The sequence below is a fragment of the Lissotriton vulgaris genome, chromosome 7 (genome assembly GCF_964263255.1).
Source record: "Lissotriton vulgaris chromosome 7, aLisVul1.2, whole genome shotgun sequence".
Classification (NCBI taxonomy): domain Eukaryota; kingdom Metazoa; phylum Chordata; class Amphibia; order Caudata; family Salamandridae; genus Lissotriton; species Lissotriton vulgaris.
Window position 1 is genome coordinate 387,795,923 of NC_141695.1, and position 26,496 is coordinate 387,822,418.

Consider the following 26,496-nt stretch of genomic DNA (forward strand, 5'->3'; position numbering starts at 1 on the left):
CCTTGGTGAGAAAGTAACAAAATTTTCTCCTGTAAAGAAGAAGGAGGAATTATCTTACCAGCCTTAAACAAAAGACCACCAAACTCTTCAATTTCAGAAGCAACCTGACAAAAAGGGGCTTACTCTGCAGAAATACACTTACTATTTGGCCATCCTACTCTTACATAGTCAAAAATCTGCTGGCACACAGCATCCTTATTCAATTCCTCAAACCACTCTTCTTCACTTAAAGTTAAAAAGTCTTGAGAAATGCAATCACCAATAGAAGCAACAACATCAACATCCTGATCAATAGTTGAAACCTTATCATCACTACAGGGTAATCTTGAGAGAAAATCCGCCATAACATTACTCTTTCTCGGTACATAAACAATTTCAAAATCATATTCTTGAAGACGTGAGGACAACCGGGCTATCCAAGCTGTAGAGTTCCATCCACCACCAGGAGATAAAATACCCACCAACGGCTTGTGGTCCGTTCTCAAAACAAAATTTCTAAAATGTTCCACAGCCCAAATACAAGCTAGCAGCTCTTTTTCAATAACTGAGTACCTTCTTTCTGTGGAAGACAAAGTCCTTGATGCAAATGCCACACACCACTCATCTTTACCCGAACACTGACTCAGAACCCCTCCAATCCCATACAGACTAGCATCCACAGTAATAATGCATTTCTTATTAATTCAGAACAATTTTAGAGTGGGAGCATTGACAATCTCATTCTTAATTTGCTTAAAAGCAAGATCTTGTTTGTCCGTCCAAATGAATTTAGCAGAATTCCTGGTCAACTCTCTAAGCGGTTCCATCTTGTTAGCAAACTTTTGAATAAATTTGCTATAATACTCACATAACCCTGCAAATGAGAGTAATTTTTCCTTATTATCAGGAGCTGGCGCTTTCATAATAGCATCAAATAGATTTTTCTTTGGTACAACCCCTTCTCCGGAAATAGTATGTCCCAAATACTCGACAGATTTACAAAAAAATTTACATTTGCTAGCCTTAATCGTTAAACCATATTGTTCTAACTTAGAACATACTTCTTTAAGGTGAGAATGGTGTTCAGAATCATTCTTAGAAAAAACAAGTATATCGTCTTGAAAACACTTGACAAATGATCCTAGATCTTTAAAAATGTGATACATGGCCCTTTGAAAGACCGAAGCGGCCGAGGCCAAGCCAAATGGCCTTCTCCTGAACTGAAATAAACCATGAGGGGTGATAAATACGGTAAATTGTTTTGAGTCTTCATTGAGCTCGATCTGGTGATACGCAGACCTAAGATCTAACGTCGAAAACACACATGCACCATCCAACATACACAGCATTTCATTAATGTTGGGAAGTGGGTGACAGTCAGTAACTAAACTCTTATTAAGCGCTCTTAAATCCACACATAACCTAATACTCTTAGCAGGTTTAATGGCTAAAACAATGGGAGAAACCCACTCTGACGATTCCACTTCCTCAATTATGTTTTCCTTCACCATAGTATCCAACATATCTCTAAGCTCATTCCTAATACTAATAGGAACCCCCCTTAGCTTTTGTTTAACTGGAACAGAATTAGGTTTAACCTTGATCCTGTGACTGAAAACATTCAATTTACCTAATTTATTAGAAAACACTTTAGGAAAAGACTGGGAAATTTCAGTGAACTCAGGTAAATCACCAGACTCCCCATCAGATGATGCAAGGACTGACACAGGATCCTTTAACCTAGGATTCAATGTAACTCCTAATTTTGCTTGATCTCTCCATCCCAAGACATTCACACCTTTCCATGCAACATATAGTTTGATAACAGCAGAATTACTTTTGATAGTAAGGAGAACTTCCTTAAAACCAATAAAGTTGATTTTAGATCCATTAAAGTTGTAAGCACTGATATCAGGTTTTAATAATGTATTGATATCTACTAAATCTCCAAATGATTCTATACAATATTCCTGAGTGATAATAGTCCATGGAGAACAAGAGTCCACGATAAGTTCTAATACCTTCCCCAAAATGTTAACAAAACTTTTAGGAGATGATAAACAATCAGCTTGTGAAATATCAAATGACTCTTGTACAGATACAACAATGCCAAATTCATTAATATCTGGATCATTCCTCCCTTCATCATTAACATATAAGACATTACCACTAGGATGTTTAGAAGTAGAAAACAAAGATTTTTTAGTGTCTTGGAAAGATTTTGTAGGAGTTTTGCACATTTTCGAAAAAGGCCCAGTACGTCCACATTTGTTGCATTGTCTATTAATAGCTGGACACTGCGGAAAAGAAGCAATATGGTCAGGATTGCCACATCTTAAACAAAAAAACTGCTTACTCTTACCATAATGCCTATTGGAATAATAATTAGTCTTCGCCTCATGAGGTTTAACAACACTGACCTCATTACTAGAGATAGAAGGACTAGAAGTGGATGCTTTATCTAAAGATTTAATCCACTTATCTGACTGCTCAAGAGCTTTTGCAGTACTGAGAGCTGTTTCCAAGCTAGGATCACCTAAAATTCATAACTGTTCCTGAACTTTCTTACTCTTTACGTGCACAATGATCTGATCCCTGATCATTTCATCTGTCATAAGACCAAAGTTACAATGTAATGGTAATGCCCGTAAAGCAGTAAGAAAATCATCAAAACACTCTTTATCATCCTGAACTCTAATATAAAATTTGAATCTGTTAAGAGCTACACTAGTAATAGGTTTAAATCTCCCTTCAATCCTTGAAACGGCTTCATCATACACATTACTATCACCACCCGGCAATGTTCTAAATACTAACTGTCCTTCTGAGCCAAGACAATGCAAAAATCATCAAAACCAACAAAATTAAGAACAAGAGAATAAAATAATATCTCCATATAGTGTTTAAAACGAATCTTCAATGAAATAAATGTTTAAAAGTAATTTCCAAAAATATACAGTAGATGGCAGTTTTGCAATAAAAACCAAATGAATTCCTCTTCAAGTCATCACTGTATATAAACTCCAAAGATACAATGCAATGTAGATCCAAACAGTAGTTTATCAGTTAGTCTTAATATAGAACCGAGCAACTATTTGTAAACAATCACATAATATCCTTGTACCTAACAAAAATGAATGTGTAAAGTGACTGGTGCTCATATGAAGATATCTATATATATATATATATACAGACACATTGAATGGGGGCTCGGTGGAGTGTGGGCGCCATCTTGAGCTGGGCAGGTCAGGCGACCTAGCTCGACGCCACACCCCCCGCGCTCCGCCCCTATTTAGGAGCAGCGTCTGCAGAGCTCAGCCTGGAGGCAGGCGACCCCGGTGGCAGTGGGTTCGCGCCTGCAGTGTGACATTTGAGACTGCTAAAACGCTGACGCCCTGCTGAGCGAGAGCAGCGGCGCCGCCTTTTAAAAATTACTTTTATCATCCTTGGACCTTCGTAAAGGCAACTGGAGCCTTATCTTTTATAACTCACCTCGGGGCTCGGTGGAGTGTGGGCGCCATCTTGAGCTGGGCAGGTCAGGCGACCTAGCTCGACGCCACACCCCCCGCGCTCCGACCCTATTTAGGAGCAGCGTCTGCAGAGCTCAGCCTGGAGGCAGGCGACCCCGGTGGCAGTGGGTTCGCGCCTGCAGTGTGACATTTGAGACTGCTGAAACGCTGACGCCCTGCTGAGCGAGAGCAGCGGCGCCGCCTTTTAAAAATTACTTTTATCATCCTTGGACCTTCGTAAAGGCAACTGGAGCCTTATCTTTTATAACTCACCTCGGGGCTCGGTGGAGTGTGGGCGCCATCTTGAGCTGGGCAGGTCAGGCGACCTAGCTCGACGCCACACCCCCCGCGCTCCGCCCCTATTTAGGAGCAGCGTCTGCAGAGCTCAGCCTGGAGGCAGGCGACCCCGGTGGCAGTGGGTTCGCGCCTGCAGTGTGACATTTGAGACTGCTGAAACGCTGACGCCCTGCTGAGCGAGAGCAGCGGCGCCGCCTTTTAAAAATTACTTTTATCATCCTTGGACCTTCGTAAAGGCAACTGGAGCCTTATCTTTTATAACTCACCTCGGGGCTCGGTGGAGTGTGGGCGCCATCTTGAGCTGGGCAGGTCAGGCGACCTAGCTCGACGCCACACCCCCCGCGCTCCGCCCCTATTTAGGAGCAGCGTCTGCAGAGCTCAGCCTGGAGGCAGGCGACCCCGGTGGCAGTGGGTTCGCGCCTGCAGTGTGACATTTGAGACTGCTGAAACGCTGACGCCCTGCTGAGCGAGAGCAGCGGCGCCGCCTTTTAAAAATTACTTTTATCATCCTTGGACCTTCGTAAAGGCAACTGGAGCCTTATCTTTTATAACTCACCTCGGGGCTCGGTGGAGTGTGGGCGCCATCTTGAGCTGGGCAGGTCAGGCGACCTAGCTCGACGCCACACCCCCCGCGCTCCGCCCCTATTTAGGAGCAGCGTCTGCAGAGCTCAGCCTGGAGGCAGGCGACCCCGGTGGCAGTGGGTTCGCGCCTGCAGTGTGACATTTGAGACTGCTGAAACGCTGACGCCCTGCTGAGCGAGAGCAGCGGCGCCGCCTTTTAAAAATTACTTTTATCATCCTTGGACCTTCGTAAAGGCAACTGGAGCCTTATCTTTTATAACTCACCTCGGGGCTCGGTGGAGTGTGGGCGCCATCTTGAGCTGGGCAGGTCAGGCGACCTAGCTCGACGCCACACCCCCCGCGCTCCGACCCTATTTAGTCGTCCCCTAATGAGGGAGCGCAGCGGACGAGCGCAGCGGGCGCGACGAAGGCGCGCCGAAGTCAAGCCAAAGTCCTGCCCGTCTGCGCCCGTCCGCGGCCGGACAGGGCTAGGGGCGCGGCCATATGTACCTCCCTATTCCTCCTCGGCTCTCATCGCTCTTCGTGGCCCTTGGCCCTTAGCAGCTTCTACCATCAGACACATCACTGATTCTGGCCTGTATCTTAATCCCCATTATCCGGTATCCCCCACCTTCTCACTCTCCTTGTCCCACCCACTTGACCCTTTCCCTGCACCTCCTCCCCTCCCTCTATCTCTTATTTTACTTAATACCAGGTCGGCCGTAAAGCACCATCAAGAGCTATTTGTGCTGTTGGACACCCACCGGCCTGATATGTTATTTCTAACAGAAACATGGTTCTGTGAAACCTCATTGCCCTCTCTGTTGGCTGCTCTCCCTACCTCTTATGTGGCCCTTCGTGCCGATCGATCAGGGGGTAAGTTAGGAGGTGGAGTAGCCCTTATTTCTAGAGCCGAGTATAATTTTCAACTCCTTCCTTCCCTCACTATCAACTCCACCGAGCACCTGGTAGCTCGTTCTCTGGCTTTCTCTCCCCCGCTCACTTGCCTACTGATGTACCGCCCACCCCAACCTACCCAGTCATTCCTGCCGGCTTTTCAGGACCTGTTAGCCACCTTAGCTATAAATCATGCCTCTATCCTGGTACTGGGGGATTTTAATTACTGGCCCTCAGACCCTCAGGAAAGCTTAGCTTCCAAACAATTTTCCGACTCACTCACCTCCCTTAACTTTGCCTCTCACTTACACACTCCCCCCCACACTCACGGTCATGTACTTGACCAGGTCTGGTCCCTTAATGTATCGGTCTCTTCCATGACCGTGTCCCCATGTCCTTGGTCAGACCACGCCACGGTATCCTTTTCTCTCCACCCTAGGTTGGCAACTAAGACTCCACCTGCCAAAAATATCTGGGCACGCAATTGGAATAGGGTGGACTTTACCGCCCTGTCATCTTCACTGCTAACCTCCGCACCTAACCTTGAGGGCCTATCTTCCACCTCCCAAGCCGCCGCCATTGACACCTGGCTTGCGGGAGGCTGTGATAAGGTAGCCCCACTACGACGGATATCCACTCAAAGACCTAAGGAATCCAATCGCTGGTTTGGTGACGATCTAAAGGCAAAGAAGCTGACTCTTCGGCGTGCAGAAAGGCACTGGAGAATGGACTACTGCCCCTTATTAAAAAAGTCCTATTTATTTTTGCTGAATGACTATAAAAAAGCTATATTGAGCGCCAAAACAGCTCATTTCTCAGCGAAAATATTGGCAGCAGAGAACAAGTCCAGGGAGATCTTCTCCATTGTCCAGGACCTGGCGTATTCAGACAGAGCTTCCCCCAAACCTCCCCCTTCCCAGTCCCTCTGCGATTCATTGAACATCTATTTTTTGGAAAAAATTGTCAATATCAGAGCTAACATTCCACCTCCTTCCCACGCTTTTGTGGAGCCCACTCCTCCGACTGTTCATTGCTTTCTCTCCTCCTTCCCTCCGCTCACTGAGGAGGCATTCCTTGCAACACTCCCCAAAATAAAATCTGGTTCCCCGGCGGATATCTGCCCTGCCTATATCCTCCAACAAATCTACTCGGTCTGCCCCAAACCACCTTTATCCCTTCTTAACAGCTCGCTGGCTCAGGGTGTAGTAATTCCAGCCTTGAAATCTGCCACCGTAGTCCCTATTCTTAAGAAGCCTGGGCTGGACCCTTCTATCCCAGCCAACTACCGCCCCATTTCCCTCCTGCCCTATCTGGGCAAGGTACTAGAGCGACACGTTACATCAGTCCTCAGTGCCCATGTGGAAGCAAATGGTGGCCTTGCGTCCAGCCAGGCGGGCTTTCGGCCTAGGCACTCCACCGAGTCCGTCGTAGTGTCGGTCCTGAACCATCTCAGGGAGGGCATGGACCATGACAACAACCAGGCCTTGGTGCTCCTCGACCTCTCCGCCGCCTTCGACACGGTTGACCATACCATCCTACTGTCCCGTGTCGGAGCGGCGGGGGTCGAGGGCCCAGCCCTGGTGTGGTTAGCGTCCTTCCTGAGGGACCGTACCCAGGCGGTTCGGCTGGGGGATTTCTCGGCCGCTCAACTCCAACTCACTTGTGGTGTCCCTCAGGGCTCTTCCCTTTCTCCCCTCCTATTCAATCTCTATATCTATCCTTTGATTTTTGCCCTTCAACAGCTGGAGGTCACTGTGTTTAACTACGCAGATGACCTCCAGCTTATCTTCAACCTTTCCTCTTCTCCTCATTCTATCTCTAACTTTCAGTCTATTATGATTTTTATCAGGGACTGGATGAACCACAATCATCTGAAGTTGAATCCTGATAAAACAGAGTTGGTCCTTACAGGTGGTTCATCCAGTCCCTGGAACTCCCTCTTCTGGCCCTCCTCTTTGGGACCCCCTCCCACACCCTCTTCCTCAGTTAAAACCCTGGGTATCAAACTCAATAACCATCTCAACCTCCACTCACAAATCAGTTCTGTCGTATCTTCTTGCTTTCTTGTTCTCCGCACCATCCGCTCTGTCTCCCGTTTCTTTTCTCCTTCTGCCCTCAGGTTAATCATGTCCGCCCTGGTTGTTTCCCGGCTGGACTACGCCAATGCCCTCTACAACGGCATCCCGGCTTACAGTCTCCAGAAGCTCCAGCTGGTTCAAAACCAGGCGGCCAGATTGATCCACGGACTTTCTCGTTTCCATCATTCCACCCCCCTGCTGAAAGCACTGCACTGGCTGCCTGTAAAGGAGCGAACCTTATTTAAGACTGGCTGCATGGTCTTCCAGGCACGCCAAGGGACTGCTCCGGCCTTCATTTCTTCTTTACTCAAAGAATACACCCCTGTTCGCGAGTTGCGGTCATCTACCCAATCACTCCTACAAGTCCCCAGATACAGACGTAAGAAATGGGGTGGATCCAATTTTTCTATTTTGGCACCCTCCTTTTGGAACTCCCTTCCTGACCATCTACGTTCGGCTACTCACTACCCTGCCTTCCGAAAAGAGCTCAAGACTCTTCTTTTTACCCAAGCTTTCCCAATGTAATTCCTTCCCCTCCCTGTCATCTCTAGTCTTGTTTGTGTCACTGCTAAAGTTTGCCTCCATAGCGCCAAGAAACCGCATGGTGAACGTTGCGCTCAACAAATACTTTTTACATTAATTTAAAATTGAATATGTGTTGAAAGAATAGAAATTACAAACTGTCATGTAACTTTATTAATAATGAGAAATGCAAACATTAATAATGTATGTAAATAATGCAATACCCAGTTCTATCCAAACCATATATCGGTTGGCATTGGACACTAAAGGGGTGACATTTATTATTACCACTTCCCTTCTCTATTTAGGAGAAAATGTTGGACACTTAAGGGGTCAGATATACCATTGCCACTCCAGTTTAAGTCATTTAGAGAAAGGTATTGGACACTAAAGGGTTAAGTTTACCATTCCCACTCCAATCTAAACCACTTGTAGGATTATCTAATTCCACTCCAATCGAAACCACTTAACAGAAGGTGTTGGACACTCTAGGGGTAAGATTTGTTATTCCCACTTCCATCGAAACCATTTAGGGGCTGGTTTTGGACACTAATATCATATTGACTAGTCCCACTCCAATCTATACCATTCTATGGGCGCTAAAGGAGTGACATTTACTTTCCCAACTCTATCCTTTTAATTTTTTAAACAATCTTTATTAACTTTTTACATATTTTTCCCTAAGACCCCTCCTCCCCCCACCCTCGTTCCCAGCCATTATACAGAGAAAAATAACAAAAGCTTGAGCAGTAGAGCATTTGAGCAAAACAGACTTGTAATAAAAGAAAAATAAGGAAAAAGGATAACCCGATCCAGGCTAAAGGCGGTATATCAATCAGCCTTCTCCACCTTATTTGATGTAGCTAAAACACCAGGAGAGCCCATGGCGCTGTTGTTATTAGACGCCAAAAAAGCCTTTGATAGGGGTTCTTGGGCCCTATCTCGGGGCAATCTTGGACAAAAAGGAATTGGGGGGCAAGTCCTTTAGTTGATATAAAATGTTATATATTAATCCTACCACTAAAATCTCATTAATGGGAGGGGCGTGGCTTAGCGGGCAAGCATGGTGGACGCTGCCTAAAGGAGCTCCGTCCTGCCCGTAATCTATCCGACTAACTATCCTGTCTCCCTGGTCCTGGCTGCTACCTAGAGCGGGGGTCGAGCCTGCGGAACCCCCACGACACCCACCGGTGCTGTTTTCCGGGGTCTGGGGGTCCGGGTCACGGAGCGGCAGAGAGGGACGGATCGGGCCTGGCTGGGTGCCGTGAAGCCGGGGCCTCGAGTTTGGCGACCCCGAGCCTGAGGCGTATTTCGTGACAGGACCCGGGGGTGCGGCAACGCCCCGGACTCCGCTGGCGTACTGCGGGGGCCCAACAGACATCTGGCACCGGCGGCGGGGGCAGGCAGAGCGCCTGAGCCCCCTTAACGTGACGGAGCGGCGGGGACCTCCGCAGCGCGAGGCCTGGTTGCCCACGTGAAGCCGGGGCTTAAATTTTGGCGACAGCGGTGGGGGAGCCTGGGAAGTGGGTGCCCCTGGCCGGGGGGCAGTCGGCCCTTCAGGGAGATACTGCGACACGACTGGCCCAGGTCTGGAGGTGACAGTGGGGAGCGGCCATACTGGACCATACCGGCCCAACTGGTTTAATATTGGAGGTGTGCTACCCCTGGGCCAGAGCAGCTTGGCGGCCGCACAGGCAAAACTTTCAAGAGGCCCTGGAAACTACCGCCGAGGACAGACGGTGGAGGGAGTGGCCTGGGCTCCAGAGCGGACCGGTGGTGTGGTGACCTGCTATGGCGGGGACGGACGGTCAGTGGTGCGGTTGGGGAGCGGGGTGCCTCCTGCAGGGACGCCCCCAGTACCGCGACATAGTGAGGAAGGAGTTGGGGGACAAATCAGCCTCTGGGGGTGGCCGTAGCAGTGCATGAAGTCAGGAGTGGAGGTCGCCGCATCAATTGGGCCAGAGGAAGTACTGTGGCCTATGCGGGGTTCTGGTCGGAGAGCTGGAAGGTGCTATTTGTGGAGGCAGCAAGGGGCCAGAAACAGTGGTGAGCTGCGAGCCCGTGAGCCCGTGCGGCGGTGGCCCGCCTGCCCCTGATTGGTCCTGGTGAGACTGTCCGGCAAGCCAAGTACAGGATGTGGTGAGACCCCACTGGTTCCTTCCTCCCAGCAGCACAAGTGCGGACATCCCGGGGTTCGGGCACTGGGTCCCAGGGCGACTGCCCCGGCCGCGGTCCAAGATGACTAGAGGTGGAAGTGGCGGAGGGAACTTCGAAGCAGGGTCCCATTGATAAATTCACGGGGCCAAGTGGCGGCGCTGGGGCCACCGGAGGCCCACAGGGCTCGGGGACGCACAATGCAGAGATTCTGGCTGCGATAACCCAATCCCCGGATATGTTGGATGCGAAAATAGGAGCTGTGGGGGCAGATGTCACACTGTTGCGCCAGGACCTGCGCAATGCCGTGGCCCGCATCACGGAGGCTGAAACCAGGATATCGGGTGTGGAGGACGATGTGGCGGTTTGAAGCAGAAGGTGGCTAGTATGGAGGGGATCCAGAAAGGCCTAGCGCGCAGAGTCGAGGATGCGGAAGGGCGAACCCGAAGGAACAACTTGAGATTTGTAGGATTTCCGGAGGGCTGCGAGAAGGGCAACATGGAGAGTTTCCTGACCAGGTGGCTGGAGGGCTGGCTCCCACCCGATTCCCTCTCCAGATGTTTCGTCATAGAGCGGGCAAATAGGGCTCTTATACAAAAACCGCCTGTGGGGTCGCGGCCCCGGCCAGTAATAGCCAAACTATTGAACTATCATTATCGGGACACTATTCTGCGGCAGGCGCGGGCAAAGGAACTCCTCATGTGCGACAACCAAAGGATCCTGATCTTTCCGGACAACACCAGGCTCGTCCAGCAGCAGAGGCAGTCATTCACTGCGGCCAAGGCACGTCTACGGGATCTTAAGCTCCCCTATGCTTTACTATACCCAGCCCGCCTGCGAGTGGTGTACCAGTCCTGCACATTATTCTTCGATACCCCGGAGGAGGTGTTCCATTGGACCGATGAGACGGTGAAGGGGGGGTGCATACTCCCCCAGGCCGCGACTCGGATTCTTCATCAAGCGGGGCACCGCGGCGGGCTCCCAGACGCTCCCGGAGCCAAAACAACTGGAGATCCAGATCACGGAGGCGCTCTAACTCCGGAGGGGTGGCTGATGGGAAGACGGCGGCCCCTGACCTGCCGCAGACGGACCCTTGAACACCTGAACAGTGCGTGGCAGATCTGCGGAGTATATGACCGTCTGCGGTACCTGGTAGGATGGGGACACCCTAAGATGTAATCCTGGGGCTGCAAGGAATGGCTAACAGAGTCTGCTGAACTGTAGAGATATTGCTTGTTTGGGGTAGCAGGGGGAAGGGGGGGCGATGTATTATGGGCGGACGCTTTCCCTCTGGTTTAGAGTTCCTTTTTCTGGGGAGGGAGGTTGGGTGAATGGGCAGGTTGTTGGGGATCCATTGGCGTGGGCGCTCCCGGGTCCCACGTTCGGGATCAGGGGTTGCCCACGCCGCGACAGGTACTTCAGAGTTTTTTGAGGTATGGGGGGGGTTAGGTGTGTTGAGGGGGAGGGTGTTTGCGGGGGGATGTTTGAGGTTGATTTGGGGGGGGGAAGCACGGTCCGGACAATGTTGCAGTGGGGTTGAGTGTACACATACTTGGCACATGTGGTAGTTCTTTGATACAAGGGCTCCATGATGTCACGTCCGAGTGCTGGGGCCGCGGGGCCTAGGGGCACACTTCGTGTCCTTAGTTGGAATGTAAGGGGAGTGCTGGATAAGATCAAGCGGGGGCGGTCCTGAAGCAGGCCAAAAGGGCGGAGGCGGATGTAGTGATGTTGCAAGAAACACATCTAATGGGCAATAAAACACTATGCCTCCAGCGATATGGCTATCATCAGGTTTTCCATGCTGGTTTCGCAAGGGGCTCCAGAGGGGTAGCCATACTGGTGCACCGCAGGGTCCCATATGCCCACTCCACTCACTGGGTGGATACAAAGGGATGCTACGTCTTTGTTCAGGGTACATTAGGGGAAGAATCTGTTGTGTTTGGCTGTGTGTATGCCCCACCCCCGTTGCAGTGGTCTCTGGTGGAAAAGATACTGGCGGTGTGGGCTGATATCCCAATTGCACTGGCAGTTATAGGTGGTGACTGGAATGATGTGGTTGATATAACACACAATAGGTGTAGGCCAGGGGGGGAGGGTGGCAGCTGGACCTACCAAACTGAATACTATGATTAGGAACCTGGGCTGGGTGGACACATGGAGGCACATACATGGCGTACGATGAGAATACACCTTTCTCTCACCAGTCCATAAAACTTTCTCCAGACTCGACTACATATTTGTTCCTCTGGCGGCTCAGGACAGGGTAGAGGCTGCAGACATATTGCCTTGAGGGCTGTCGGATCACTCCCCTACGGCTGTCACTATAGGTTTGGATCGACGGCGGCGGCCGTTTCGTTGGCGCCTCTCTGTCTGGCACTTGCAACTAGGAGATTACCAAGCGCACATGCGGGAGGCAATAGCGCAGTACTTGGCCGAGAATGTCGGAACAGTGGCGGACACGGCGATGCTATGGGAGGCTATAAAGCCCACCTTGCGGGGCACAGACATTGCTTGGTGTGTGGCGGCCCGGAAGAGGCGTAAGCAGGCCCTAGACCAGGCTGTGGCAGAGATTAGGGATTTGGAGCAATGCAGTAGCCCTGAGGGGGAGAGCCGGGCTGTGGAGCAGTTGATGTTGGCGTTGCAGTCTTATGCCTCATTGCTACTAGATGAGGCGTGGCAGCAGTGGCTGGCGACCCAGAGCAGAATATATCAATGGGGGATAAGGCTGGGACGATGCTACATAGACTGTGTCAGGGCCAGTTTCAGGCTCAGACCCCTCCGAGGATCTTGGATGATTCCGGTTCTCTGATTACAGACCCCAAGTCGCTGGCGGAGGCCTTTGCAGCTTATTACGCTGATTTATACTCCCCGCATGAATGCATATCTGCAGACCTAGTGGATAGATTCATAGCTGATTTGCCGCCGCGAGCAGTTCGGATAAAGCCCAAGACCGCCTTGACTGTCCACTAACAGAGGACGAGCTGGGAGTCGCCCTGGGGCCTGGGGGAGTTGAACACTGGGAAAAACCTGTCCCTAATGGCTTCCCCAGCGAATTCTTTAAGAAGTTCCATCTCCAATTGGGGGCTCATTATAGAGCGGTGGTAGAAGAGGCTAGGGAGCGTGGCAGCTTGCCCCTGGACTGGAGACATGCAGAGGTGGTGGTGTTCCACAAAGCTGGTCGGCCCCCAGAACAGTACGCCTCATGCCGCCCAATCTCCCTTTTAAACGTGGAGGCCAAGGTATTTGCCAAGGCGCTGGTCAATAGGTTGTTGCCTTATATCACTGAACTTATACACCCTGATCAGGCCGGCTTTATGCCCTAACGGGCGACAAGCCACAATTTCAGGCGGGCCCATGTTGCAGTGGCGGCGATTCAGTCCACGGGGCACAGGCGGCGCTATTCCTGGCCGATATGGACTGGGCGTTTGATTCGCTTAGTTGGACATATCTGTTCTCGCTCCTGCCGCGGCTGAATCTGTGGCCCGTCTTCATGTCTTATGTGAAGTTTCTATATACAGACGGCTTCTGTCAGGGTGGCGGGGGAGTTGTCCTCGAGCTTTGTCATCAAGAGGGACACCAGGCAGGGTTGCCCCCTCTCGCCCTACCTATTCGCCTTGGCCATGGAGCCCCTAGCTGCTTGGGTCCGGGTGGATGCACAGATGAGGGGGTTGAGTGGGCACGGGGCCTGTCTGATTGAATTGCGCTTTATGCGGATGACGTCCTGTTTTTTTTAACGGATCTTAATAGGTCGGGGCCTTGTCTCCTACGCATCCTGCAAATCTTTGGCGAGACATCGGGCCTATATATGAACCCACGCAAATCTACGCTCTGGGTGTTGGGGAGTGGCCCGGCAGTTGGAGATTGGGCATCGGAGCTTTAGAGGGCAGTCGGGGGCATCAAATATCTAGGTGTGGTCCTGTCCGAGATCCCCGCAGTCTCATGGGAGCGAAACGTGGTGCCAGTATTGGACCGGACCTGGGCGGATATCAAAATATGGTCCCGTATGCCATTGATCATTTATGGTAGATAAACCATATTTAAAATGGTGGCCCTGCCTAGACTACTATATCAGTTGCAAAATCATCCGCATTTTATCCCGCCTTCTTGGTTGGGTGGGCGGTTTGGTCAGGGTGGCGCTAAGTACATGTTTCCGTTCGACGTACATTGGGGGTTTGGCGACTTCGGATATTCTTTCCTATTACCAAGCGTCACATCTCTTAGTATTGAATGATTGGTGGTATGGGGACAGGGGAGACCCGGCCTATGCACTGGAGCGGTTTCTGATGGAGCCACACACACTTCACACATTGCTCTATGCGACGAGTCGGCGCAAGGCCTTACCGCCGGTGACGCAGGTTGTCTTTGATGTTCGGAGGCGAGCGCGTTTGCAGACCCTGACCGAAGAAACCCCCTTTGACGAAATGGCCGCCTACCAGGCCTAGCGGCCCTTTCGGGATTTACGGGGTGGAATGACATTGGAATATGAGGAATATAATATGCCTCGCACACAATTCTTCCGCTACTTACCATTTCGCCATGCCCTGGCCCCTGAACTGGAGGGATTGACCTCGCTTCCTGAATTTAGTCTGTTGGAGGCCCGAGTTTTCATGGGGGAGATCGAGAAAAAAAAGATTTCAAGCATATACCAATCCCTGGTCATACACTGTTCCTCTGACTTGCAAAACTAAAGGAGGCCTGGGAGGCTGATGTTGGGACATTGGAGGAGGAGGACTGGAATGAAGCGCGGGCGGGTCCCAGGGGCGCGGCCATTTTGGTTCGCCTCAGGCTAATTCAGTTCAAATACCTCCACAGGGTGTATTACACACGGTGGAGGCTGTGGAGGGCGGGCCTCATTGCGTCCCCAGAATGTACTAGGTGTAGATGTGAGGAAGGCACTTTCTTTCATACGGTGTGGAGTTGTGGACGTCTAGATGGATTCTGGTGTGGAGTTTGGAATGGTTTGGATGAGGCGCTGGGCTGGGTGCTCACGCGCACACCGCGATTGAGATTGTTACATGTGTTAGATGGAGTGGGAGGCAACCTTTATAAGAGACATTTATTGTTACTAGGACACACGGTGGCCAAACGAGATATAGCGAGGGCGTGAAAGGACCCGCGGGCCCCATCACTTGTAGTATGGAAAAGGGGCCTAGATTTTTGTATGGGGATGGAGAAACACATATTTCTTGCTCGAGGCTGCCCCCGTAAGCATTAAAAAATTTGGAAGCGATGGGCCGACTACAGGGGCCTGTGGCTAGAGCCTCCTCCAGAGCAAGACCCGGACTTGGATGTATGAGTGAGCTGTGCCACTGGAAGTGTATACACGTATGATTGGAATTGTCAGAGACCGTGCAGGGGGGGAGGGATCCGGGCGGGATGGGAGTTGGGGGTAGTTGGGGGTGGGGGGAGGGAGGTGGGTTCATTATTTGCAATGATACTACATGTTAAAATCATGATGGATTGCATCGTTTTATATATGTACCTATGACTGTCAGATACCCCTGGGGTACGGGGTTCTGCGATTTTTGTGTGATCTATCAATAAACTCTGTTTTGAAAAAAAAAATCTCATTAATGGGCAGAGAATCAGAGATAGTAAAAGTTCAGGGAGGGACAAGGCAAGAGTGTCCCTGCTCCCCCCTCCTTTTTACCCTTTATATGGATACTCTTATTCATCGAATTAAGGACAACGCCCTAATCCTGCTAATCTCCACTCTGGGCTGGGAGACTAAAATATTGGCTTACGCAGATGACATTGCAATTGTCACTCCAGACCCCACTATGACGGTCAAGGAGATTGAAGCTGAGGCTCGTCGGTTTGGCCGAATTTCAGGATATAGATTGAACCGGGATAAAACCCAGGTTCTCATTAATGATAATCTATGCTATGAGAATACATTGGTTATAGCAGACGCTGTTTATTTGGGGGTCAAGATTTCGTCAGATACGAATAAAATTGTTGAGGGGAATTTAGGACCGTTAATAAATAGAACTAAAATGTATTTACATAGATGGAATAACCTTAGAATAACTTTGATTGGTAGGGTCAATCTTTTAAAATGTTGTACTCCCTAGGATCTTATATTTTTTCAGAGCCATCCCGCTGGAGGTAAATAATACATGGTTAAAGTTGGTGGGCAGTATGATTGGGAGGTTCCTATGGGCATATGCAAGATCTCAGAGGGCTTTGAAATTTCCCTCTCTTCCAAGAGAACCGGGGGCTGGGCTGTACCAAATTTCAGGTTGTATTACTGGGCCTCGGCCCTTCAACAAATAACTCCCCTACTGTTTGATTCAGCTCAGAGAGGGGCGGTGGTTAATACTGTACCATCTTGTTTTGAGCTGACCCTCGGAGAGATGGTGCGTGGAGCTCTGTTTTTACAGCTCGAATTTGGCTACTTTAAAAAAGTAAGGTTCAAGACCCTATTATATGCAGCACGGGTTTGGACCAGTATCCGGAAGACACTTGGGATTGGGCGGTTTTGTTTCTATATTCCCATTCAAGATAACCCCCTCCTACCAGATATATTTCATGAGTCACACATCAAGCGGTGGGGGAAGAACAATGGTCCATGTATTCTTGGGGATTTCTTTGATCAGGATGGTTTTGCTACTTTTGATGATGTGAAAGGAAAGTTGTCACTAGGAAATAACATCTTTTTAAAATTTCTGCAAATTAGAGATTTTGCTGGGAAGAAAAAGGGTGGCGGTGAAGTGCTTAATAAGGTCAATGTGGTGGAGCGGATGAGGGGAGGCGGACCCCCGATTGGAAAGTTTGCTAAATGATAGGTTGGGAGATGATATTGGGAAACACGTTGCCCGCTGGCAGGCAGGTATCCGGGTTACAGAGAGGAATAGCATCCTCTCTTTGGAACTAGCTCGGTCAACGTTGTTATCCGCCAACCTGCAGATCCAACACTACAAGACCTAGTTTAATTTATATATAACTCCCGCCAAAATTAGCAAATGGGAGGGATGGCCGGTACAAAATGTCCTCGCTGTCAATTGTTTGGGCTGATTTAGTTCACATGGTGGCATATTGTCCAGGGTGAGTGAGTGTAAGACAGGAGCTAAATGATTTTTATAGAGGTTAAAATTAAACTGAGGATTTCGGTCACATCACAATCAATAGTCTTAGGGGTTCATGAACAAGAAACTTTCCCTATGGCACATTCCGTGCTATTGTTTCTTGCAATGGCAGTTCTCCGACTGTGCTTGGCGACAGCTTGGCTAGATCCCGCTCCTCCATCTTTCAATCATTGGCTGAGCCGCTTAATCTCGATGTATCATATTGAAAGGGCTGTCTATGCTCAGAAAGGCTCTCGGGTTCGTAAAAGGGGGCTGCAAATAAAGGCCCCTTTTAGGGATTGGCTTGAAACCCATGGAGAAGGTCCCACTCCAGTCTAAGCTATTTTAGAGGACATGTTGAAGAATAAAGGAGTGATAATAACTTTACCCAGTCCAACCTAATAAATAATTTGAATATCATTAAAAGTAAAAAAATACGAAAACAAATAAAATAAGGAAAAAATAGATATGCTATAACATTCAAATTACTGTTAATATTTATATAAAAAGAATAAAAACTAAAATAATATCTACTACATAACTTACCACATTAAAAGAAACTAATAAAATGACTAAACAACATGAATTAATATTACATTATATAATTAATAGTTTTAATACATACATTATATATAATCATTCTGTATTATACACATAAATGCTTTTATTTAATACAAAAGGGCATACATAAGCCTAATTCCCCCAAAATAATTCAAAATGTAATATCTATCTGTCTATCTATCTATCTATCTATCTATCTATCTATCTATCTATCTATCTATCTATCTATCTATCTATCTATCTATCTATCTATCTATCTATCTATCTATCTATCTATCTATCTATCTATCAATATATCTATCTATCTACTTACCTATCTGTCTATCGATATATCTATACACACACACACAAATAAATATATATATATATATTTATTTAAATTAATTATACATACATTTTATTTTATGCAACATAATTATACACAAAATCAATTAAGTAATCATAGACAAATATAAATTCAAAATAAGTTATATCAAATGTATATAATCTCACCACACTTTTCCCCTATAAACCCAATGTCCAATGTCCAAGTCCTATAACAGAGCATATACATTAGTTAACAAATCATTAAAAATAATAATTAAAATGTTATTTATAATTTTTCAAAATAGCAAAAAATAAATAAAACTAAGGGGCTTATTTCAATGTTAGACACCGTTACTGAAACAGGCCCGACCAACCGCCAGTCGGTGGTCACAACCACCTAATCATGATGCTACCACACAGGGTGTGGCCGCATACTCCCATTCCTCTATGGGAGCTCGTGTTACAGCTGTAAGCTGGTTGCAACACAAGCTCCCATTTTACAGCTGTAAGCCGGTCGTAACACCAGCTCCCATAGAGGAATGGGAGTTTGTGTTCATCCCTGCACCCCGTAGCAGGCACCTCAAAGTGCCTGCCACAAGGTGCAGGGATCAACGAGGGGGCACCTATGGCGCCTACTTGGCCCCCAACTGGAGGCGGAAAACAGAAGGGGGCCCTGCTAGAGGCCCCTTAACGCTGAGTTTCCATGTCGGAAAGGCCGGCATGGAAACCCTGCTGGAAACTGTGTATCGTAATCCACAAGGCAGAAACGCCTTTCATTTGGATTAAGGGCTGGTCTCCGACTGGCAGACGCCCTCCTGGAGCCTGTCAGAAGCCAGCCGAATGACCTACAATATTCCTATCCATGGAATTTTGACATCACAATATTTATGTATCACAATATTTTTAATTCAATATTTTGGCTACGCATATTTCCTGGACAAAAGCTTGATGCACAGATCTAAGTAAAACCATTTACAGGCCACTCATAACACTCTACCTCCCCTGTGTCTATACTCAGACTCTTAACATTCGATAAATCTTTAATAGCTGACTTTCCAGTATCCAGCTGAGGTGAAGGTTGTGTTTTAGTAAATTGTAAATATTCCATGTTCACGTTTTCTGTATACTGTTTATTAGTTTGTTTCCCCCCAACCACTATGTGTTTTCAAAGAAATTATGAGAATATATTAAAAATTGTGAAAATATATAGATGAAAAAGAATGAGAGAGAAGGGGTTATAAAATGAGACATAAATAAGACTAGCCGGTGCAAGATAAATCTGACTAAATCAATAATGTAAATATGATAAAATTGTATAGTAAAAACTTTTTGGGTGTTCACAGAGTCCGTTAATACATAACAAGCAAATGTTTGTTCCTTTTTCTGTTAGTGATGCTAAAAGACGGTGTGCTGATGAAGGCAGCAGTGCCGAAACGCGCGTAGTCCCTATTCTGCCGCTAGCCATCATCATAAGCATCTACTTTTTGTGTTCTGAGTTACGTTTGTGGCAAATAATTGTAAATAATATACTGTAATGTATTTGACATTCTGAATAACATGAAAATCTTTTAAAATTTTTTTTATAATGAATTCAAAAATTATCAAAAGAATAGAATAAAAATACACTTTTTTACAAAAAATACATAATTGTGGACTCACATCCCTTAAAGTTAAGTCATATATTGTATGTTTGCTAATGTTTATTTTCCTAATTTGTGTTACTTCCCTACATATAGCAAACACATTTGTTTAGTAGGGGTCCCTTTTGTTTTTAAAAAAAGGGAAATATTTCTTGTAATAGTTTTCATCAGGCCCCCTTTTTGTAGGGAGATTTGTACTGCTAGTCACCATTATGGTGCTTTTTCAAGGGCTTCTGCTTATTCCACAGCTCAAGAAGTGCCAGTCTAGGGATCCATGTTCTTCAAAGCTGAATGGGCAATATTGGTGCCAGATCACACTGTGCAGACATGATCTCTAACTAAAATATACAATCATTACACAATTAAAATAATTAATAATCAATTAAATAATGAATAATCAATTAAATATTTAAATTTTAATTAATTAACTTCCACCCTATAACCCCACAAACGTAGGAACCTACACCTAAAGTGTAAGTACATTAAATCAACATTACACTATATATGTATAATTAATATCAATCACATATTTAGTTAAACATTAGTAAATGATAAATAATTAATTATTACTTACTTAACTTCCCACACTATCGCCCAACAAACTCAACAACCTGCTATGACACTATAAATCACTATTAACAATTAAGTACACATTTCAAAATCACTTAATATAACAAAATATAAGTTAAAAAACGAATAACAATTATGCAAACAATAACACATACAATTAATATATGAACTAAAACACATTCAAATAATTTAAAAACAATATTCTTTAAAACTATATTATTGAAAACGATATTAACAACGATATTCTTAGTAACTATATTACTTACCTGACAAAACGATATTCTTTATTTGATAAAAACTGTTATTGGGTTTTAACAGCCACAAGGTGGCTAACAAAAATAGACACATTTAGAATAATTAGCATCACATAAACAAAGTACAACCAGCCCATCAGAGCCTTTGCATAAATGAGCAGGTCAGCGTTCTGTGGGCTTCCCCTTGAGGTGGGACATGGAGATGGCAAATCAAAGGTGGAGCCACTTCCCCCACACATGACCATGCTTGCAGGGACAGCCCCTTGCCTCAAACACTACCCTCTCTTGCTGGGCACACCAGTCTTCTCCACAGCGCCACTTTGCAACAAACGAGGGTATGGGATTCATCTACCGTGCTGCGATGTCGTATTTGGTGGCAAGGAATGCCGTACCTAGGAATGCTTTCTCAGCCTGGTGCCCCCCTTACCCTCCATTATACCCAAAAGGATCACGTTTTGGAGAGAAGTTTATTGTCCACCCTAGTACCTCTGACAGTTCGCTTGTTACAGTGGCCCAGTATGTTTGCATTAAAGCAGAGGACCAAACCATGTGGAAGAAATCTGCTGGTGCAGCAGTGCATCTTGGGCAGGAGGCGTCAGGGCAGAGACTGCCCTGTGCAGACATGCAGGGGTTAGATATGCCACATGAAGATAATAGGTTTGTATTAGCCTCAGTTTGGAGGAGATAGTGAGCTCACAGGAAGCAATCAGGGCATCGTGCCAGTCCACTTCATCCAGGGAGCCCACCCAACCCCCCCAACGGATCTGTAGAGGGTGGAGGAAACCGGTTGAATTAATGACGAGGGTGCGATAGATTTATGAAACGCCCTTGTGCCCCAAGTTACCCATTGGGATTTTTGGTTTGAGGGGTTCATACTCGGTGAGAGTGTTCCGTTAACATTCCACAATAGCACTTGAATGTGACGAGTTCAGGCATGTGGGTGTCGGAGGTGGGCAGCATGCCATGCAAGGGGCAGCTCGGAGGCCAGCGTGCTGATGCAGTCCCTGGAGCGCCCAGTGTTGCTTGATCGCGGTTGCCAGAGGGAATACTAAATGTGCCTGTACCTAGGGGAAGAAGGAGTATCTTGAACAGTCAAAAAATATGGTTAAAAATAAAACACCAACCTCAACTCCCACCCCTCCCCATACTTTTACCCCTAAAACATCTGACGCCCTAGAAAAACGAAGCAAGAGAGTCAACAAAAGCTTGTTTTGACAAGTCCACAATACGAGTGGGATGGCCCAATGCAGGGTTTTGATGATTAACGCCGCCTGGCGCTGTGGAGTAGGTTGGTGCTACGACTGAGTGGCGATTCAAGGGGCCATTTTTGTTACGGTGGGTGACGGAGGCCCGCAGGCACATGCCAGGCGTCAAGCTCCTGGTCCGATGTTGGTCTAAGTATTGGACTGCAGGACAAGTCCGAATCTGGCTGCTGGCCAAGGAGGTTTTCAGGGAGGAAGGCAGGAGGTACATGTCGCCTTTTCGGTTGTTTTGGTCGCCTGTCAACTGATCTGTAGGTGGAGATCTTTCAGTTCAGTGTGCTGGTGGGGGGAGTGGAGAGGCCGAGCAAGTTCCTGCACGCCGCCTCCGAGAGCGGTGGTGTGGTCCTCTCAATAAGGTCCAGGAACGAGTGACAATGCCCGTTGACCACCAGTGGGGAGGGAGGGGTGCTTCCACAGCTGCCGTTCTTCTGATATCCACTATTAAGTTGCTGTGACAAAGAAAATGGACTTATTTTGGAAGTTGACCCAGAGTCTGGCCAGGAAAAGGAGGCAATATTGCAGACCCATGTTCCGTAGCTTCTGCTTGACATCTTGGATGTATTGCCTGAGTTGCTGGACCTCTTTGGTGTAGTATGGGAATATCAGGACCGTGATGCCCTAGTATTGGAGGTCCGGTCAGTAGCGTGCCTCACCCAGGACAGCATCCCGATCCCGGAAGTTCAGGGGGCCGCCTCAGCACCAGTGAGCGGTGTGATCTCTGCACACCAAACAAAGGGGACAAGCCCTCTGTGGGAATCCAGGTCTTGAGCCACTTGTCAATGGGATCCACCATTTGCTGTGGGGCGTACTTCCGACGGACTCTGGAACCCCCACGATGCGGACATTGGTGCACTGTGAGCGGTTCTCTACATCTTCGGCTTGCGCGTGCAGTGTCACTGTATGTGATCGGAGGGATAATACTTGGGATTTGAGAGTTGAAACTTCGTCTTCAAACATGGAGATCCGTGACTCTGTCTCCATGATCCTGGTTATGACGTTGCGGAGCTCCTGCCGGAGAAAAGCGACGCCCATCTTCACTTCTCCGACTCTCAGCTTCACTGTGGCCTGGGAGGTTTGGATCGCTTGTAGGATGACTGAAAGATCATTGACCGGGGCCCGAGGGAGGACCTCCAGAGCAGGTCTGCACCCTTCCATGCGTCTGCATGGAAGGGTGCGTGCGGCCCTGTCTTTCCCCATGGCTCCACTGCCCCTGAGCCTTCATTGGACCTAATCTTGGCTTCAGGTCACAAAGTCCAGCGGGGACGCCACTCCACTAAGGGGTGGGGGCGGTCAGTGAGGGGTCCTTGCGTGCAGCAGGGGCCGCTTCTATTGGTAGTGTTCTCACCCGCCTCAGGTGCCAGGGAGGAGACAAGGGGGATGACAGGAGGCGGGCACCTCTTGTAGCCGCGGGCCCCATGCCAGGTCGTACAGCACGAAGGGCTTTAAGCCAGTGGAAAGAGACTGGGGTCAGGCCACGGGACCACCCGGTAGTTAGCAGGGATGTAGGGCCACGGCACCACCGAGGCAGGGTCTGCGTCTTCAGGTGAGCACTGAAAAGAGTGATGGGGCCCGGGGGATCCGTTATCCGGTGAGGGGAAAGGGCCTGAGCAGGCGGGTCAACTACCCGATGGGCCAGAGTCTGTGCAAAGGGGGGGATCTCCCCAGTTTCCAGGCCTTCTGTCACTACTCCTTTTGGCAGCCTGGTTGTTGTGGTCTGGGGAGTGGTCCAGGTCCCGGGCACTGACCCTGCATCAATTCGTGCAGCGGGTTAAAGGCGGTGGTGTCTGGTTGGGGGCCCAAGGCACCCTTGTCCCCAGTCACCGCTCCTGCGTCTTAGGCCAGATGGGCCCCAACTGCCCCAGGCACCACAGCGTGCCCACCAGCACAGCCCCGCAGGCCCCCAGGCATTGAGTCAAGCTCGGCCCAGCATTCAGCCCCACAGGATGGATGGTATTACAGTCGCCAGCACTCAACCGATCTGTGCAGCGAGGCCAGATACAGAGCCTCTTAGGGTGGAGGGGAACACCAATGGCAGATTCAAGAGATTTCTAGAACCAGCCTGTGACCCGATGTTGGAAACGGGATCCTGGCTGGCCAAGACTCGCGTCAAGGTCAGTCAGGGATCACCATTCCCAAGGTCAGGGCAAGGGAGTTACACGCCAAGATAACCCCTACTCGCCCTCTAGGTAACGTGGCGCGAGCAGTCAAGGCTAAACTTGGAGGCGATGTAAGTTAAGTATTTGCGCACGCACCCCAGCAACAACACCCAAGGCCCACCACAAAGGAAACTCCACACAAGGTTATATAAAAAATAGCCTTTGTATTACACCAAAATACATTAGATAAAACACACATTTTACAATGTGCCAGAGGCACGGGCAGAATTTACAGGGGATATTTACAAGACAGGGCCACCTGGACCACTGTCAGGAATCAGCACTTTCAGAAGTAACACTTTTTAGAAATAGCACTTAGAATTATCACTGTAGCGCAAAAATAACATACAACCAGTCACTACTGGTACCAGGCGAGCACCACCTATGCAACCCTCACTATCTTAGGAGATTACACTAGGGAACCTGGGCTCTGCTAGCACCACCTGTACTAGCAAGGAAACAACCACCTACATATCACACTACCTGTAGGGGTGTAAGAACATAACACATGATGCAATGCATAACATTCATTCAGAGGTGTAAGGAGGGAAAACACATGATGCATCAACAATACATTCAGAGGTGTAGCAATCAAAATTGCGCCAAATCCACATTAGCCACCACCTGTGGCAGTCCCTGTGTCCCAATGTCAGGGCCTAAACGTGGCAGTTGCCCACAAAGTGCTGGGCAACTGGTGAGGATGGGGCAACACGAGGGAGCCTCGCAGGCTCTGCGTAAAAGAATTTCCCCTAGAGCCTCTCTGGGCTCTCAACCAAAAGATGCAGCCTCACTGGGCTGTTGGGGTCCCTCACGGGGGACCTAGAAACACTGGGGGTGCCTCGAGCCTCTCTGGGCTGGAGGCACCAATGCGGGCGTGTGGGAGTCCCTCCTGGACTCAAGACTCGAGTAGTGCCCACACGAGCCCCTCTGGGCTCTGAACGACTAGATGCTGCCCCTGGAGCCTCGTGGCTCCAGCAAACCAAGATGCGGGCGGGGGAGCCTTCTCGTGGGCTCGAAGAACTAGTGGCAGCGTTGGAGTCCCTCCTGGACCCTGGATTCTAGTGAAAATGCCCCCAAGAGCCTCTGGGGCTCGAACAGCAGCAATGCCTCAGGACGTCCCCACTCACCGGGTCTCCTGCGGCGGCCGGCTGCTTCACGAGAGCTCCCGCTCCTCGGGGCTCTCTGCAGACTTCTGCCCTCTCTCTCCTGGGCTCTCCCTCGCTTTGGGGGCCCGGCGGGGAAAAGGGAAGACGCCGGCTTCTCTCTCCTCGCTCACCGGATCCCGGGGTCGGCTCCCGGCAGCTTCTGGCTTCCTCCTTCCTGTCCCGGGCCGGCAGCCAATCAGAGCGCGGCCCGGGTCACGTGATGTCCCGCAGTCCCGCCCCCGGCCTGCCTGACTTCCTTGTCGCGGGCCGGGCGGCGATTTTTCAGCAATGTACGGGGCAAATGCCGGGTGGGCACCGGCTCTTTTAAAAATACAATAAATCGAGGTGGGCACTCGATCTGGGGGCATTAAAATCGGCAAACCAGCGGAGTGGGCTCCCGCGCCGCGCCTCACGCAAAATGCGGGCCAATGCCGGGTAGGCACCGGCTGTGCACAAAAGCGCTCCCCAGCGCTAGGACCAGAAATAAAGCGCTCTCAAGCGCTAATGGCAAACAAAGCGCCCCCAGGTGCTGGGAGCACAAGCACAGCGCTCCCAGATGCCCTCAGCAGGGCAGAGTTCCAGCAAGTCCAGCAAAGTCCTTTCAAGGGGCAGGGGGCAAGGCTGGGCCCAGAGCCAGCTCACTGGGTCTCCAGGCAGGGAGATACCCCAAGTGGCGGTCCTCTGGCCCAGCAGCAGCAACAGCAGCCCCCTCAGGATCCTGGAACAAGAACAACTTCTGTGGGGACACAGCCCCATTTTTATACAGTACATTCCTTTGTCTGAAGGTGCAGGGTGGGGGAGAAACCAGTTGCAGCTGGTTCTTGAGTACCCTTGATGGCCCAACCACCCCTTTCTTTCACTGGCAGGGCTAGGGACATCAGTCACACCACAGGGGGGTGGAGCCAGCATTGTCTGGGGAAAACCCAGCCTCATTCAGGCCACAGGTACACTCCTCCCCAGCCATCAGCATGCTAATCTCCCACTCACCACCGGGCAGACCCATCCAGCCTTCCTGGAGCCAGGCTCACCAGCCTGCTCCAGCCAATCACACGCCAGACACATTTTATATTAATATGCCAACTCCTAGAAGTTGCACTTCTACATATGACACACTCATGCAACACACACCATTGCGAAGCATTCACTCTCACGAGTTCGCACATATCAGATTCGAACCTGTACACCCCACGCATCAGGAACTACCAGGGACACATACATTCCCCATGCATTCCTATGGGAGGGCAGGCCTATCTCATCACATGCACTCAGAGTGCGCACGCACTTTCCACTGGGACACAGTGAAAGTGCGCAGAACCCAAAAATCCCCATCACCAGGTCACCATTACAAGCAAAAAGTCTAGTGGTGAACCTTCCATAAGGGCCAAGTCCAACACAACCCCCTTCCAGCCAAAACGCAGGGGAGAACAATCACCACCGTGATGGACTTCCCTGCTTGGGGCGATAGAACACGGACGCGGGCCCGCAACTGCAGGGACACCCTCCTGTTCTACGCCATGGTGAACCCATGGGATTCC

The 26,496-nt window shown here is 49.1% G+C and overlaps 1 pseudogene; it reads right to left on the reverse strand.

Annotated features, from left to right (window-relative positions):
• Positions 1-683: 683 nt before the first annotated feature.
• Positions 684-22,815, reverse strand: LOC147701713 (uncharacterized; annotated as a pseudogene).
• Positions 22,816-26,496: the final 3,681 nt, after the last annotated feature.